Source organism: Scyliorhinus canicula, chromosome 16, assembly GCF_902713615.1.
Source record: "Scyliorhinus canicula chromosome 16, sScyCan1.1, whole genome shotgun sequence".
In the NCBI taxonomy this organism is placed as follows: domain Eukaryota; kingdom Metazoa; phylum Chordata; class Chondrichthyes; order Carcharhiniformes; family Scyliorhinidae; genus Scyliorhinus; species Scyliorhinus canicula.
Window position 1 is genome coordinate 111,963,849 of NC_052161.1, and position 16,021 is coordinate 111,979,869.

At 52.7% G+C, this 16,021-nt stretch overlaps 1 protein-coding gene across 1 annotated transcript in view; it reads left to right on the forward strand.

Annotated features, from left to right (window-relative positions):
* The window catches only part of igsf21a (immunoglobin superfamily, member 21a), a 337,456-nt gene that overhangs the window by 147,526 nt on the left and 173,909 nt on the right, over nucleotides 1-16,021 (forward strand). The gene's annotated exons all lie outside the window — the stretch shown is intronic.

Here is a 16,021-nt window from a genome sequence, read left to right on the forward strand (position 1 = left end):
ACGTCGACCGACCAGCACATGCACGATGGTGCCCGGTACGCGCTGACATCAGCGTCACGACGTGTCCGAATTGTGACTCTGCCCACTTAAAGCGGCAATGTCTGGCAAAAAGACGCCGATGTCTCCTGACTTCACAAACAATGCTGCGAATGGAGGATCGAAGGCCGGAGAGTTCATGGCTTGAAAACGTTGTACATGACTTGGAGGACAGTTTTCTTTCCCTCAGGAGCAGGCTGAGGGAAAGAAACGTAGAGTTGGAAGGGTAAGGGTAAGAGAGAGATGTGAGCAGTGAGGGATACAATCAATTAGAAATCAGAGACGACCTTTCCTGTGATTGTGATGATAGGAATGGAGCAAACGTGAGATGTCCAGGTCGAAGAGTTGGATTGGTACAGAGTTTATATGAAGTAGAGGTGGCAAAGGCAGTGAATTCCTACGAGAGAGAGGGCATGTTGTTTTGAGATGAAGACTGAAATAATTAAAGTAAAGGAGCCGCCCCAAATTCAGGCTGAGGGAGTAAGAGTATGAAAAGTTGGTGAGAATGAAGATTTAAAAGATTTAAGGGCAGCATGGTAGCACAGTGGTTGGCACAGTTGCTTCACAGCTCCAGGGTCCCAGGTTCGATTCCCCGCTTGGGTCACTGTTTGTGCAGAGTCTGCACATTCTCCCCGTGTGTGCGTGGGTTTCTCCTGGTGCTCCGGTTTCCTCCCACAGTCCAAAGATGTGCAGGTTAGGTGCATTGGCCAGGCTAAATTGCCCTTAGGTTAGGTTGGGTTACTGGGTTATGGGGATAGGGGGAGGTGTGGGCTTCAAGTATGGTGCTCTTTCCAATAGCCGGTGCGGACTCGATTGGCCGAATGGCCTCCTTCTGCACTGTAAATTCTCTGAAAAGGGAGAGGCAAGAGGGGCGCGATTTAATGACCTTGTCGCGCCCAATTTGGTTCAGTGACTAGGCCGTTGAATCTCACAAGAGACCTCTTGCGAGATCCATGACGCTCAAAGCGCCACACAAGATTGAACGGAGTATTGCGAGAAGTCACGATCTGGATGTCACCCAGATTCTCCTGGTGTCCGGGGCCTAACAGCTGTGCTTGGGAGACCTCACCAGGGCACCATTTACTACTGGTTTCCACAAACGTGGACCAGTCATAATGGCACCTGGGAGGTTCCCAGGCCATTAGAGACCCCCGGGTGGTCAGGGACAGGGCAGGGTGGCACCCTGTCACTCTCTCTGGAACCTGGACACCTTGGCTCTGCAGCCTGGCACTGCAAGGCTGGCAGGGGCACTGCCAGGTGCCAGATTGGCACTGCCAGGGACCAGGCCCAGGGGGGCCTTACCAGGTGGAGGGTGGGTGAGGGGGTGTTCCCAGGGTCTTCCCTGAGTATGGGGGAGGAAAAGGGGCTGTTGAAAATGGGGAGTTGAGGGGGGGGGGGGGAAGATTGGGGCAGCCAGACAAAATGGTGCCCCAAACTGCAAGAAGCCTTTCCTGCTGGGACCGCCAACAGGAAAAGACTCTTAAGTGTAGATTTCATAGAATTTACAGTGCAGAAGGAGGCCATTCGGCCCATCGACTCTGCACCGGCTCTTGGAAAGAGCACCCTACCCAAGGTCAACACCTCCATCCTATCCCCATAACCCAGTAACCCCACCCAACACTAAGGGCAATTTTGGACACTAAGGGCAATTTATCATGGCCAATCCACCTAACCTGCACATCTTTGGACTGTGGGAGGAAACCGGAGCACCCGGAGGAAACCCACGCACACATGGGGAGGATGTGCAGACTCCGCACAGACAGTGACCCAAGCCGGAATTGAACCTGGAGCTGTAAAGCAATTGAGGCTACCGTGCTGCCTCAGTAGAGAAAAACCCCCGTTGCCAATAAACCAGCAAAGTGCCGTCGAATAGCAGGGTGTTTCTCGGCGTTACAGCCTCTGAGGAACACCCCACTCGACACACCCAAAACCGGACATCGGGGGGTTTTTTGCTGGTTAAATCGTTCCCTAAGTTGCTGCATTAAATTAACGCTGTCCAATATTTGTGAAGCATTGGCAATAAACCAATTGGTCTTTCTGCAAGGAGCGGGAAACCCAAGCGGTGAAAAAAAAATCTGAAACCTTAATTAAAGGACTTAGTGTAAAAGCGCTTTAACTGGGCATCATTGGCAGCAAGAGGCAGCATTCAGAACCACACGAAACCTGGCACAGAAGCTGCGGCCTAAACATGGGAAAAGAATGAAAGCACAGCATTAGAGACAAACCGACTGCTGTTGTGTCCCTTTGTTATGCAAAACAATCCACGCTGAATTCAGTTCCTCCACTGGGAACACATACACAGCCTTTAGTAAAGTCACTAATTAAAAATGCATCAGTATAATTAGGTGCCATTATCACAATAAGCAATTGAACATTTTATTACATTGAACAACATTCACTGTAAGGTGCAGCTTAGCTCGGTGTTTCTTTAGTTATGTACAGCTGGTTTCAGCTCAGTGGTTGACTGTTATTCTATTGGATTTCCTCAATTCTCAGAAATGTACAGTAATATATAAAGCCCCACGTTGGCAGTCTCAATCCCATACTGACATTTCCAATCCTGCGGAAAAGCTTCCTTTCACACTGGTGTGAAAATCCAACAGTAAGGATTTACTCTCACTCACGTCGACTGGTCAATCCACTGCTGAAACCTCAACTGTACGCTGGCAACTGATTCCCCCATGGTGAGGTCCTCTCTTATATAGTCCGGTCCCACCATCAGAGCACCCTCACACCTGACCAGTCTGATTTTCACACTGACCACCCTTCCCACATTCATAGTTCTCGGCCATAGAGAGTGTCAGGGGTGACATTAGGACTGTGCAAACCTTGCAATTGCCCTGAGTTAGTAAGATCAGTCCAAGGGAGAGTCGTTGAGGAGTCTAGTACGGTAGCATAGTGGTTGGCACAGTGGCTTCACAGCTCCAGGGTCCCAGGTTCGATTCCCGGCTTGGGTCACTGTCTGTGCGGAGTCTGCACGTTCTCCCCATGTGTGCGTGTGTTTCCTCCTGGTGCTCCGGTTTCCTCCCACAGTCCAAAGGTGTGCGGGTTAGGTGGTTTGGCCATGCTAAATTTCCCTTAGTGTCCAAAAAGGTTAAGTGGGTTACTGGGTTACAGGGATAGGGTGGAAGTGTGGGCTTGGGTAGGGTGCTCTTTCCAAGGGCCGGTGCAGACTCGAAGGGCCAAATGGCCTCCTTCAGCACTGTAAATTGTATGATTCTATGATTCTTGTAGCTGTGGGGAAGAAGCTGTTCCTACGCCTGAATGCGCGGATCTTCAGACTTCTGTTTCTTCTGCCTGATGAAAGGGGCTGGAAGTGGTCAAAGCCTGGGTGGGAGGGGTCTCTGACAATGTTGTCTACCTTCCTGAGGCAGCGGGAGGTGTAGACAGAGTCAATGGGAGGGTGGCAAGCTTGTGTGATGCGTTGGGCTGAGTTCACCACACTCTGCAGTTTCTTGCGATCTTGGGCCGAGCAGTTGCCATACCAAGCTGTGATGCAGCCGGATAGGATGCTCTCTATGGCACATCTGTAGAAGGTTGTGAGAGTTGATGCAGACATGCCGAATTTCTTTCACTTCCGCAGGAAGTAGAGGCATTGCTGGGCTTTCCTGACTGTCGCATCAACGTGAGTGGACCAGGATAGATTGTTGGTGATGGTGACCTCCAGGAACTTAAAGCTATTGACCATCTCCATTTCAAAGCCATTTATGTAGTTGAGGGCGTGTGTCATATTACGCTTGTTGGAGTCGATGATCAGTGCTTTGGTTTTACTGGCATTCTTGGTTTTGCTGAGAAGGTGGTGCTGAGCTGTCTTTTTGAGGAACGTTTGAGGACTCTGGGTCTGTACGCAGAGTTTAGTAGGATGAGGGGGGATCTTATTGAAACTTACAAGATACTGCGATGCCTGGATAGATTGGACGTGGAGAGGATGTTTCCACTTGTAGGAAAAACTAGAACCAGAGGACACCATCTCAGACTAAAGGGTCGATCCTTTAAAACAGAGATGAGGAGGGATTTCTTCAGCCAGAGTGTGGTGAATCTGTGGAACTCCTTGCTGCAGAAGGCTGTGGAGGCCAAGTCACTGAGTGTTTTTAAGACAGAGATAGATAGGTTCATGATTAATAAGGGGGTCAGGGGTTATGGGGAGAAGGCAGGAGAATGGGGATGAGAAAATAGCAGCCATGATTGAATGGCGGAGCAGACTCGATGGGCTGAGTGGCCTAATTCTGCTCCTATGTCTTATAGTCTTATGGTCTTATGAACCCCAGCGGTACAATGTGGTAGATACACCCACATTGCTGTTAGGGAGGGAGTACCAGGATTTTGACCCAGCGACAGTGAAGGAAGCTGATATATTTCCAAGTCAGGGTGGTAAGTGACTTGGAGGGGAACTTCCAAGTGGTGATGTTCCCAGGTATCTGTTACCCTTGTCCTTCTAGATGGGAATGGTCATGGGTTTGGAAGGTGCTGCCTAAGGAGCCTTGGTGAGTATCCGCAGTGCATCTTGTAGATGGTACACACGGCTGCTACTGTGTGTCGGTGGTAGAGGGAGAGAATGTTTGAGGAGGGTCACCTCTCCCACAGGCAGTAAGGATTCCCCATCACAATGAATGTCCAGTCCCCTAAAGATAACAGAATCTTGTTTCAAAAACCACACATGGTCTGATCCCACTCCTCCCGCACTGACAGTCCCCAATCCTACCCCTCCCGCACTGACAGTCCCCAATCTCACCCCTCCCGCACTGACAGTCCCCAATCTCACCCCTCCCGCACTGACAGTCCCCAATCTCACCCCTCCCGCACTGACAGTCCGCAATCTCACCCCTCCCGCACTGACAGTCCCCAATCCACCCCTCCCGCACTGACAGTCCCCAATCTCAACCCTCCCGCACTGACAGTCCCCAATCCTACCCCTCCCGCACTGACAGTCCCCAATCTCACCCCTCCCGCACTGACAGTCCCCAATCTCACCCCTCCCGCACTGACAGTCCCCAATCCTACCCCTCCCGCACTGACAGTCCGCAATCTCACCCCTCCCGCACTGACAGTCCCCAATTCTACCCCTCCCGCACTGACAGTCCCCAATCTCACCCCTCCCGCACTGACAGTCCCCAATCCACCCCTCCGGCACTGAGAGTCCCCAATCCACCCCTCCCGCACTGACAGTCCCCAATCCACCCCTCCCGCACTGAGAGTCCCCAATCCACCCCTCCCGCACTGACAGTCCCCAATCCACCCCTACCGCACTGACAGTCCCCAATCCACCCCTCCCGCACTGACAGTCCCAATCCCACCCCTCCCGCACTGACAGTCCCCAATCCCACCCCTCCCGCACTGACAGTCCCCAATCCCACCCCTCCCGCACTGACAGTCCCCAATCCCGCCCCTCCTGCACTGACAGTCCCCAATCCCACCCCTCCCGCACTGACAGTCCCCAATCCCACCCCTCCCGCACTGACAGTCCCCAATCCACCCCTCCCGCAATGACAGTCCCCAATCCCACCCCTCCCGCACTGACAGTCCCCAATTCCACCCCTCCCGCACTGACAGTCCCCAATCTCACCCCTCCCGCACTGACAGTCCCCAATCCACCCCTCCCGCACTGACAGTCCCCAATCTCACCCCTCCCGCACTGACAGTCTCCAATCCCACCCCTCCCGCACTGACAGTCCCCAATCCCACCCCTCCCGCACTGACAGTCCCCAATCCCACCCCTCCCGCACTGACAGTCCCCAATCCACCCCTCCCGCACTGACAGTCCCCAATCCACCCCTCCCGCCATGAGAGTCCCCAATCCCACCCCTCCCGCACTGACAGTCCCCAATCCCACCCCTCCCGCACTGACAGTCCCCAATCCCACCCCTCCCTTACTGACAGTCCCCAATCCCGCCCCTCCTGCACTGACAGTCCCCAATCCCACCCCTCCCGCACTGACAGTCCCCAATCCCACCCCTCCCGCACTGACAGTCCCCAGTCCCACCCCTCCCGCACTGACAGTCCCCAATCCCACCCCTCCCGCACTGACAGTCCCCAATCCCATGGTGAGTGGGCAACCCCTCTCTCAATGACAGTTGCTCCTAGCTGTAAATACTAACATAGACACAAATAAGCACCACAAAAATGACATATTCTGAATAGTAAAGGATTACCAGGAATGTTTCGAGATATAAAGCGGGATTCTCCGAACCCCCGCCAGGTCGGAAAACCCCCGTGGGGCAGCGCGAATCCCGCCCAGACGCCAGCTGCTGTATTCTCCGGCACCGTTTCTCGGGCGGGGTTCACGCCACGCCGGTCGGGGGCCGTTGGCCGTCCGTTTTTGGCCAGTCCCGCTGGCGTGGGTTATGCATGGTCCCACACGGCGGGACCTGGCAGGTAAGTCGGCTGGGGCGTTCCTCGAAGGGGGCGCGGGGGTATCCGACCGCGCCCGGGGGGGGGGGGGGGGGGGGGGGAGGCCCCACGGTGGCCTGGCCCGCGATCAGGGCCCAATGATCTGCGAGCCTGTGCCGTGGGGGCACTTCTTCCTTCTGCGCCGGCCCCTGTAGGGCTCCGCCATGGCCGGCGTGGAGAAGAGAACCTCCCGCGAAAGTGCCAAAACACGCCGGCGGTTCCGTGCATGCGCAAGATCACGCCGGCCCTTTGGCACATGCCCGAACTCGCGCAGTCCCTTCGGCGCCGATTGGATTGGCCCCAACCCTCCGGCGTCCAACTAGCCCCTGAAAGTGCGGAGCATGCCGCACTTTCGGGGGCTATTGACGCCGGAGTGGTTGGCGCCGGTTCGCCTGCCGGCATGGGGACTTAGTCTAATCCTGGGCTTTGTATCATGGTTATGGATCATTCCAAGAGTTTAGGATCGCCAGTGAACACTTTGAATAGGTTCCAACTGTGCTGTAACTCACAAACCTCCATTATTTTATGTGCAATTATGATGAGGCATTTACAGAGTACTGTTATCAGTCTCCTGTGGATTACTGTTGAGTAATATGGCTCTGTCTGTATACTGTTTACAGCAGGCAGTTAGAGTTTAAAATGGCTTTTAAACCTTGCTAAAATTAACTTTCATTGTATCCATGGTAAAAGCTAATAATTTCCAGCTGCCTAATATTGTACAGCTCATGCATTTTTCAATGTTGGCTTCTGTACATTTATATTGCACAGGGTAAAAGCTAACAATTCCCTCACATCTGGTGCTGTTGGCTCCTGTACATGTGCAACGTACCCAAGGTAAAAGAATGATTCATTTCCATCTGGTTCTCTACACCTTGTCAATGTCTCAGAATCAACTTGTGCATTCATACACGACACAACAGGTAGATGAGAATGATGGATCCTCATGTGGCTTGTATATGTCTCAGAGTATCTCCTGCCTGTGCACAGTACAGAAGGTAATATGGAATAATTCATTTCACTCTGATACTGTGAAACTTGTCAGATTTGCTATCTCTTCCTGTCTATATACAGAGCACACTGAGGGAACAAGGGGCCTCTCATTCCTGTTTTCTCTGGGTTTCCTCACCTTCATATGTTCGGGGTTATACATTTGATGGGCACGATTCTCTGATCCCGAGGCTAAGCGACGGCGTCACGTTTCTCGACGGCGTCAACATAGCCTGAGGAACAGCGATTCTGACCCCCTACAGGGGGCCAGCATGGCACTGGAGTGACCCACGCCGCTCCAGCTGCTGATCCCGCCATCAGATGGGCGTCGCGGGTCTGCGCATGCGCAGTGGGACCGGCGCCAACACGTGCATGTGCATTGGGACTGGCGTGATTGCTGCGCATGCGCGGTGGCTCACTTCTCCGTGCCAGCCCCAATGCAACATGGCGTAGGTCTACGGGGGCCGGCGCGGATAAAAAGAGGCCCCTAGACCTGAGCGTCCGGCCCGCCGATCGGTAGGCCCCAATCGCGGGTCAGGCCACAGCGGAGGCCTCCCCTGGGATCGGACCCCCGCCCACCAGGCCGCCCCCGGATCCATTCATGGCGAGGTCCCGCCAGGTAAGACCAGGTTAGAACGGCGCCAGCGGGACTCGGGATTTTTTGTACGGCTGTTTGGCCTATCTGGGACGGAGAATCACGGGGGGGGGGGGGTCCACGTAGAGTGGCTGTCGACTGGCGCCAGCACGGCCGCTCTCCGGTCATTCCGTGATTTGCGCCCGTCCCGGCGATTCTCCGGCCCGGCCTGGGCTGAGAGAATCCCGCCCCATATCTCCGGTCTTTGCGGAGATGACACCTGTTTCTACATGTGTAAGAGGTTTTATTCACAGTGTTTTAATGCTCCATGCTTCTAATTCCAGCTTCCAGCAATTTCTATACTTTGTTTACTTTCCTCTGATTCCACATCCAGGCTTAACCAATCAAACACAATGAACATCAACAATAAGCAAGTTTAGATTTTCGAGTCTCACCTCAGGTCAACCGGACCATTTGCTTGTCCATCAAATTCTTCATCCCGCCTGCGACAATATAGGCCTAAGGTCAGGATCAGCTTCTGCATCTATCAATAAAGGAACACTAGATTTGAGCCTTGTTAAACTGCTCCTGCATGTCTAATTGTCAGCTTTTGTACAAATACTTTTGACAAATGGTTCAGATAATTGTCTATTTCACAGAACAACAGCATTGGATTGGATTGGATTGGTTTATTGTCACGTGTACCGAGGTACAGTGCAAAGTATTGCTCTGCGTGCAGCTCAAACAGATCATTGTGTACATGAAACGAAAGTACATAAGTGGGCAAACATAAAATGCACAATGTAAATTCATAGACACAGGCATCGGGTGAAGCATACAGGAGTGTAGTACCAGTCGGTAGAGAAGATGTATGAAGAGATCAGGGGCGGAGAATCGCCCGGGGCCAGCGTAAATCCCGCCCCCACCATGGCCGAAATTCTCCGCAACCCGGGATTCGGCGGGAGTGGGAATCGTGCTGCGCCGATCGGCGTGTCCCCCGCGGCGATTCTCCGGCCAGCGATGGGCCAAAGTCCCGCCGCTGACAGGCCTCTCCCGCCGACGTGGTTTCAACCAGCTCTGGTGGCAGCGGGATTGGCGGCGCGAGCGGGGCCCCCGAGGTCCTGGGGGGGACGTGGGGCGATCGGAACACCCGGGGGTGTCAGCGGCCGCTGACGCACCGGCGCATGCGCAAACTGGCGAAGGCCTTTCGGTCAGCCCCGATGCCGGCCGGCGGGCGTCAAAGGCCGTTGGCGCCAGTTTTGGCACCAGTCGGCGTGGCGCCAACCACTCTGGCGTGGGCCTAGCCCCTAAAGGTGCGGAGAATTCCGCACCTTTGGGGAGGCCAGACGCCAGTGTGGTTGGCGCCACTCCGCTACGCCGGGTCCCCCCGCCTCTCTGGGTAGGGGAGAATCCCGCCCCAGATCAGTCCATAAGCGGCTCGTTTAGGAGTCTGGTAACAGTGGGGAAGAAACTGTTCTTGAATCTGCTCGTGCATGTTCCCAGACGTTTGTACCTCCTGCCCGAAGGAAGAAGTTGGAAGAGTAAGCATCAATTTGTACTAGTGAAAAATAGATAGCCCAGTGTGCACATGAGGGCACGTTTATCAGCTGTGCTGTGCTCAACACACAGGTCCCCATGTTGGTTGTCCGTTGAGGAAAGATTGGAAAAACTGGGCATGTTTCCACTGGAGTGCAGAAGACTTGAGGGGTGACTTGACTGAAGTATCTAAGAATCTGAATGGTCTTGATAAGGTTGACATGGAAAGGAAGGATGTTTCCTCTTCTGGGTGAGTCCATAGTTTGAGGGGGCTACTGTTTTAGGATATAGATTAGGAGAATCTTTTCTTTGAAAGTTCTGCGACTTGGAACTCTTTGCCTCAGAAGGTGTTGGAAGAGGGGTCATTAAATATTTTAAAGGTGAAGGTAGATAGATTCTTGCTGGGCAAGGTTATCGGGAGTAGATGGGAATGTGCAATTTGAAACACAAACCGGTCAGCAATATTCTTATTGAATGGCGGAAAAGACTTGAGGGACCGATTGGCCTATTTTGTAAGTTCGTAAGGAAGAGCATAATTCATCATGGGCAGGGAATATAGTCAAAAGCAGTTGTTCAACCTCAGCCTGTTTCCTAGTGACTGGCTTCAGATTGATGTCACCAAGAGGCCGATGCCTGCAGTTGCTGCAAAGCCAAGGAGAAAAGGGCCGGAATTCTACCGCCTTCGGGATTCTCTTTTCCCGCCGGCGGCGCTCCCCCATCCATTGGTTTCCCGGTGGAGTGAGGAAATCCCATTGACCAGCAGCGGGAAGAGAGAATCCCGCCGCCAGCGAACAACGCGCCGCCGAGAAACACGCGCGGCTGGGGGTCCGGAGAATGCCGTCCAGGAAGAGGGGGAAAGAAAAAGGAGCCGCTGCATCACCTTTCGGAAAAACATCCATTTGAATGTTGCTTTCACATTTGCACCATCCTCACCATCCCCCCCCCCCCCCCCCCCCCCCACCACACAATGCTGAATCCTGAGATCAGCAACCAAATTGAACACTCTGTAACAGCCCCAATTCTAAATATGATGCATTTAGTATATCAAGCAGCTGACAGATCCAGGGAAATTACCATCTCTCTGGGCCAGCTGTTTTATAAACAGCTTTCAGCTAACACCGTGATACTGAAACAAACACGAATACTACAGTAATAAAATCACCCGAATGTCAGGGGGAGCGTTCTGCTTTAAAAACGAAAATCAACAATTGAAACACAAAGCAATCATTTTAAACACCTTGATGCGCCTCATTTATTTTGCCCTCTATTCTCCCTCACCATTTTCGAGCCAATATTGTCTCATCACGGATGCCAGATCTCCTCGCCTCAGCGGAATGCCAGCCAATATTGGTTGCAGTTCTCACAGGAAATTTAATCTGAATGCTGTGAGGAATGATGTGGTTTTGACTATTACAAACTGTCAGGTCGGCACAGCTTCACCCTGCGCTTATGCTCCTGATACTGACTTTCCCAAAGCAGAATGCATTGTCAATATTTGGAATGGTTCCCTGTACGTTCTGTGCTGTGCCTCAGGAATAGTTTTACTTCACTTCATCATTTGGGCAGCACGGTGGCACGGCGGTTAGCACTGCTGCCTCACAGCTCCAGGGACCCGGGTTTGATTCTATGAACAAATGATTGACCCACTCCCCACCATCCCGATCTTCAGTGAAGAAGATTTCCAATGCTTCTTGTTTCTTCCACTCTTTAACACTGTTTATTGCAATGGGTTTCAAAGATGTTTCAGTTGAAGTTGATCAATATTCAGTCAGAAACGGTGCCATGCAGTAGAATACTGAACCTCAGCCCGTGGCAAGTTGCCGAGTCCCAATTATTTTCCTCTGCTGGGATACAGCCCCAATGTTTCCATACCCCACCCTGCTACTCTTGAATGCGGTGACTTGGTGTTTGGGCTCAGGTTCATAGGCCCTGAATGCCCCCCCCAGTACCTCATCCATCTGCATTCTTCATGTGCGAGTCGAGATAATGATCAGCGGCAGACTTAAACACGACGGGCTGGATTCTCCCTTTCTGCAGCTAAGTGCCGACGCTGACATGTGAACTGTGGCGTTTTACGATGCCAAAATCGGCACTGAACCCTCACCGATTCTGGGACTGATGAGGGGCTAGCAGCGGCGCCAAGTAAAACTCCCGGTTCCTGCGACAGAAACCGGCGGAGAATGGCCGGGTCTGGGGCTGCCCATGTGCACGCCGATGACCTGAAGTGATCACGCCATACAACAGGGTGCCGGCCAAGTATGGCCCCACGGGACAACCCCTGGCCACACCCTGGCCACCCCCCACCAATCCCCCCAGCCCTCGTGGAAGCACCTCCGGCCAGCAGCAAGGCTCCTGGCCGATTGTGGCGCCACTGGACACAGTCTGTGGCCACCATGCCGGGTTCCCGATTCCTGACCGCTCAGACCATACGTCAACCATGCGGCCGGGAACTCGGCCCATCGGTGATGGAGCATCGGGGGAGGGCCTTCCGATGATGTGCCAACGCCGTTCTAACGGCAGGCTGCACGCGATGATGGCATTTTGGAGGGGATGGAGACTCGAAAACCACCGTCAAACTGCGCCCCCCCCCCCCCCCCCCCCCCCCCCCCCCCCCCGCCCCCGATTTGAGCATCGAACGGGATTCTCCGCCCAATTGCCGATTACAATATCGGCGTCGGGCAACGGAGAATCCCACCCAACATATCTAGATTGCACTCTCCCGTGCAGTACTGAGGGATAGCTGAACCTTCGGAGCTGCCATTTTCCCACATGAGGCCCCTATCCATCCTCTTTGGTGGACGTAACAGTCCCATGGTACTTTTTCAAAAAAGAGTTGGGGAGTTATCCCTGATGCCCTGGCTAATAATTATCCCTCAAACGACATCATTAAAACAAATTATCGGGTCACGGGCCATCTTTGACAAAGAGTCACCCAGGCTTGAGACCTGAGCTCCGTTCTCTCTCCACAGATGCTGTCAGACCTGCTGCGATTTCCAGGAATTTTCTCTTATTGTTTCAGATTCCAGCATCTGCAGTTGTTTGCTTTCATCATTATCACATTGTTGTTTGTGGGAGTTTGCAGTGTGCTCCCTACATTACAACAGTCATCGCGCTTCAGAAGGACTTCATTGACAATCAAGCACTTTGGGAAGTCTTGAGGTCATGAAAGGCGCTGGACAAATGCAAGTTTTTCTTCCTTTGTTTCAACCAACCAGAAATACAAACTAAGCATGGTCCTGCTTTCGAATCCCCTCATGTCCGTTTTCCAACAGGAAATACAGGACCGTTAGCTCTCCACTAGTGTAATCCAGGGAGTCTAATTATAGCATCCATGTCACAGTGCTGGGTGAGCCTGATGGTTGATGGTTAATAGCCTACCACACTCGGCATCATCACACACACACACACACTAATAATGGTTGGCTGGGCTGAGGTATCTTTGGTAATCAATAGTTAACGGAACAGCGCCATGCCAGGGAATCAACGCCTTCGGGAGGGAAACTGCCCGAAAGAAAAGAACATTCGTCCTTTGACCTCTGGAAGATTTGAATCTGCTAGAACTGATGCGATGGAAATCTCCTCTCCACTAACAGCGGGGAATCCATGGGGATTAGGTCTGATAGTCATTACGGTACAGAAGACCATTCATCCCATCAAATTCATGCAGGCACTGTAGAACGATTGAGTCGGTGCAGTTCCCCTGCTTTTTCCTCATCGCCCAGCAAGTTTATTTCTCTTAACTGTGCAGTTATTGACCATTTCAATTCACTTCCTACTTGGTGCCCATTGAGGCTGGAGTTGAGATACACTATTGGGCGAGTCTACAGACTGCTCTACATTTAAACATAGCTCAGAGCATTGTGATGATGACATTTTGCCTCTCTCTAAAGTTGGAAAAGGTTTCAATTCCAATACTGGCATCCCTGATTTAACCTTAATAAATGCTAAAATCATATTGACTGACTCCAGACAGAGAAAATATCATATTAATCTTTCTCAAATGCTGCAGGGATAAGAGTTCTTAATAAATAAACCTTTTTTCACTGGTTGGATTTTAAATATGCGCTGTGGCTCTGAAAGCTGAAATATACATGAAACCACATAATGTATAATGAGGCTAAAAACACTGGGCTGGATTCTCCGATTTTGAGGCTATGTCCGGATCCTGTGTTTAGTATTGCGACCAAGATGCTCCGCCCGGTGGGGGGGGGGGGGCTAGCAGCTGCAACACCTAAAGCCCCCCGGCTTTACCTGCAGATACGGATGGAGAATTGCCGGGTCCATGGACGCGCATGCACGGCGGCGACCTGTAGTGGCCACGCCATAAAACAAGGTGCCGGCCGAGCGTGGACCTGGCCTGCCAGATAGTGCTCCCCTGTAACCCCCCCCCCCGCCACTCCCGGGCCACCCCCCACCAGTCCCCCCGCTGTAGCCCCTGGCACTGGACACAGTCCGCAGCCGTCACGCGAGGTCCCCGAAAATTGTGAGCACACGTGCCCCGCGCCGTCAGGAAGTCAACCCATCGGAGGCGGAGCATCGGGGGAGGGCCTCGGGTGACGCCCTGAGGCCATCCCACCGGCGTGCAGCGTACTCAGTGATGACGTTTTTGAGGGGGCGGAGCTTCTGAAAAACAGCGCCGCTCCCGATTTTGGCATTCTCCGGCCATTCGTCGAATGCGATTTCGGCGTCGGCAATCGGAGAATCCAGCCTACGATTATTAAATACTTTAAAACAGAATTCTCCTGCATACCCCCTGGTCATTGGGTACAGCTCCAGGGTGTTGGTGAGTGACTTCATTCTTCAGGCTCATACAATGAACAGCAGCAGGTATCTGGCTGTGGGAAAAGCGACCACAACCGTGCTGTACTCACCCAGCGACCACAGGGGGCAGCCCCCCCCCCCCCCCCCATTCTTGGAGTTCAGGACCCCAATTGGACCAGGATCTACTAACTCAACCTGGGCGATCAAACCAAGGATTAAAGTGGATCCTTGTGCTTATTGTTACAAACAGAATCTTTTTCTGACAATGCCCAATATTGATGATTCCTGATTGAACCTGCAAAAGATTACTAAGATTGACTCTGCTGCAGCACATTGACTGACGGTTGCTAAGCTGTTCTTCGGGAACATGACAATCGGAGTTCCACTGAGAATCGGCTGAGTGTTAAACATGAACTACTTATGCCAACTCCTTCTACATCCTGCTTAATCATGTTGCCGATAAAATCCTTTCATAGCCGTTGACTGACAAAGGGTCAGGATGAAACCCAAAGTATTTTCCAACACTTTGCACACTGTCACGTGTGGAGCCAAGTCTCACTGAGCAGGAAGACCCCAGCACCAATCCCTAATCCTAACCCAGCTAGCTGGCTTCAGCCTAGATGGCCATACAGGTGCTGCCATTGATTTCAATACGAGAATGTCATAGAACCATAGAACCCAACAGTGCAGAAGGAGGCCATTTGGCCCATCGACCCTCTGAAAGAACATCCTACCTCGGCCCACCCCCAACATTCTCCCCGTATTCCCGTAACCTCACCTAACCAGTCCGTCTTCGACACTGAGGGGTAATTTAGCGTGGCCAATCCACCTAACCTGCACATCTTTGGACTGTGGAAGGAAACCGGAGCACCCGGAGGAAACTCACATAGACACGGGGAGAAAGTGAAAAATCCACAGTCACCCAAGGCCAGGATTGAACCCCAGACCCTGCCGCTGTGAGGCAGAAGTGCTAATCACTTCAGTGTCTTCACCATGGCGGAGGCAGAAAAGACCCCCTTCCCTGCGCATGCGCCGGTATGACGTCAGCAGCCGTGACGCTCCGGCGCATGCGCGGACTTACGCCGGCCGGCGAAGTCCTTTCGGCCCCGGCTGGCGTGGTGCCAAAGGCCGTTCACGCCAGCCGGCGGAGTGGGAACCACTCCGGCGAGGGCCTAGCCCCTCAATGTGAGGACTTGGCCCCTAAAAGTGCGGAATGGGGCGGTCCGATGCCGGAGTGGTTCACGCCACTCCGACACGCCGGGAGCCCCCGCCCCGCCGGGTAGGGGAGAATCCCGGCCCAGGTGTGCTGGTTTTAGCCATTCTGTATCCTGCTTTTGGCCACTTGAATCTTTCAATTATTCAAGACCAGTTTCTTTATGCCTATCAGCTCGAAGCAAAGGTTCCACCTCTTAATTTTCATGGGCCCATCACAGTCCTCCTTCACCAAGCAACGGTTGTCTCCCTCTCAGATGGAATTCCCACATCTCATGCTATCTCCGAGAACCTTTGTTTTCTTGTGCGTGCCGAACCTTTCCTCTCCCTTCAACATTCCTCCCAAAACACAAGCCAATTTAAGGCCTGAATCCTACTGATGAATCTGGTAAAGTTCTTCTATTACGACTTCTGTGGACCCGCATCCACTCCTGCACAGAATCCAACATATAAAAAAAGTTTTTTCTTCGTATGGCTGACCCCTCTCTAGCCTCTAGCTCCCCTTCCCAGGCTTTTGGGCTCTCTCTA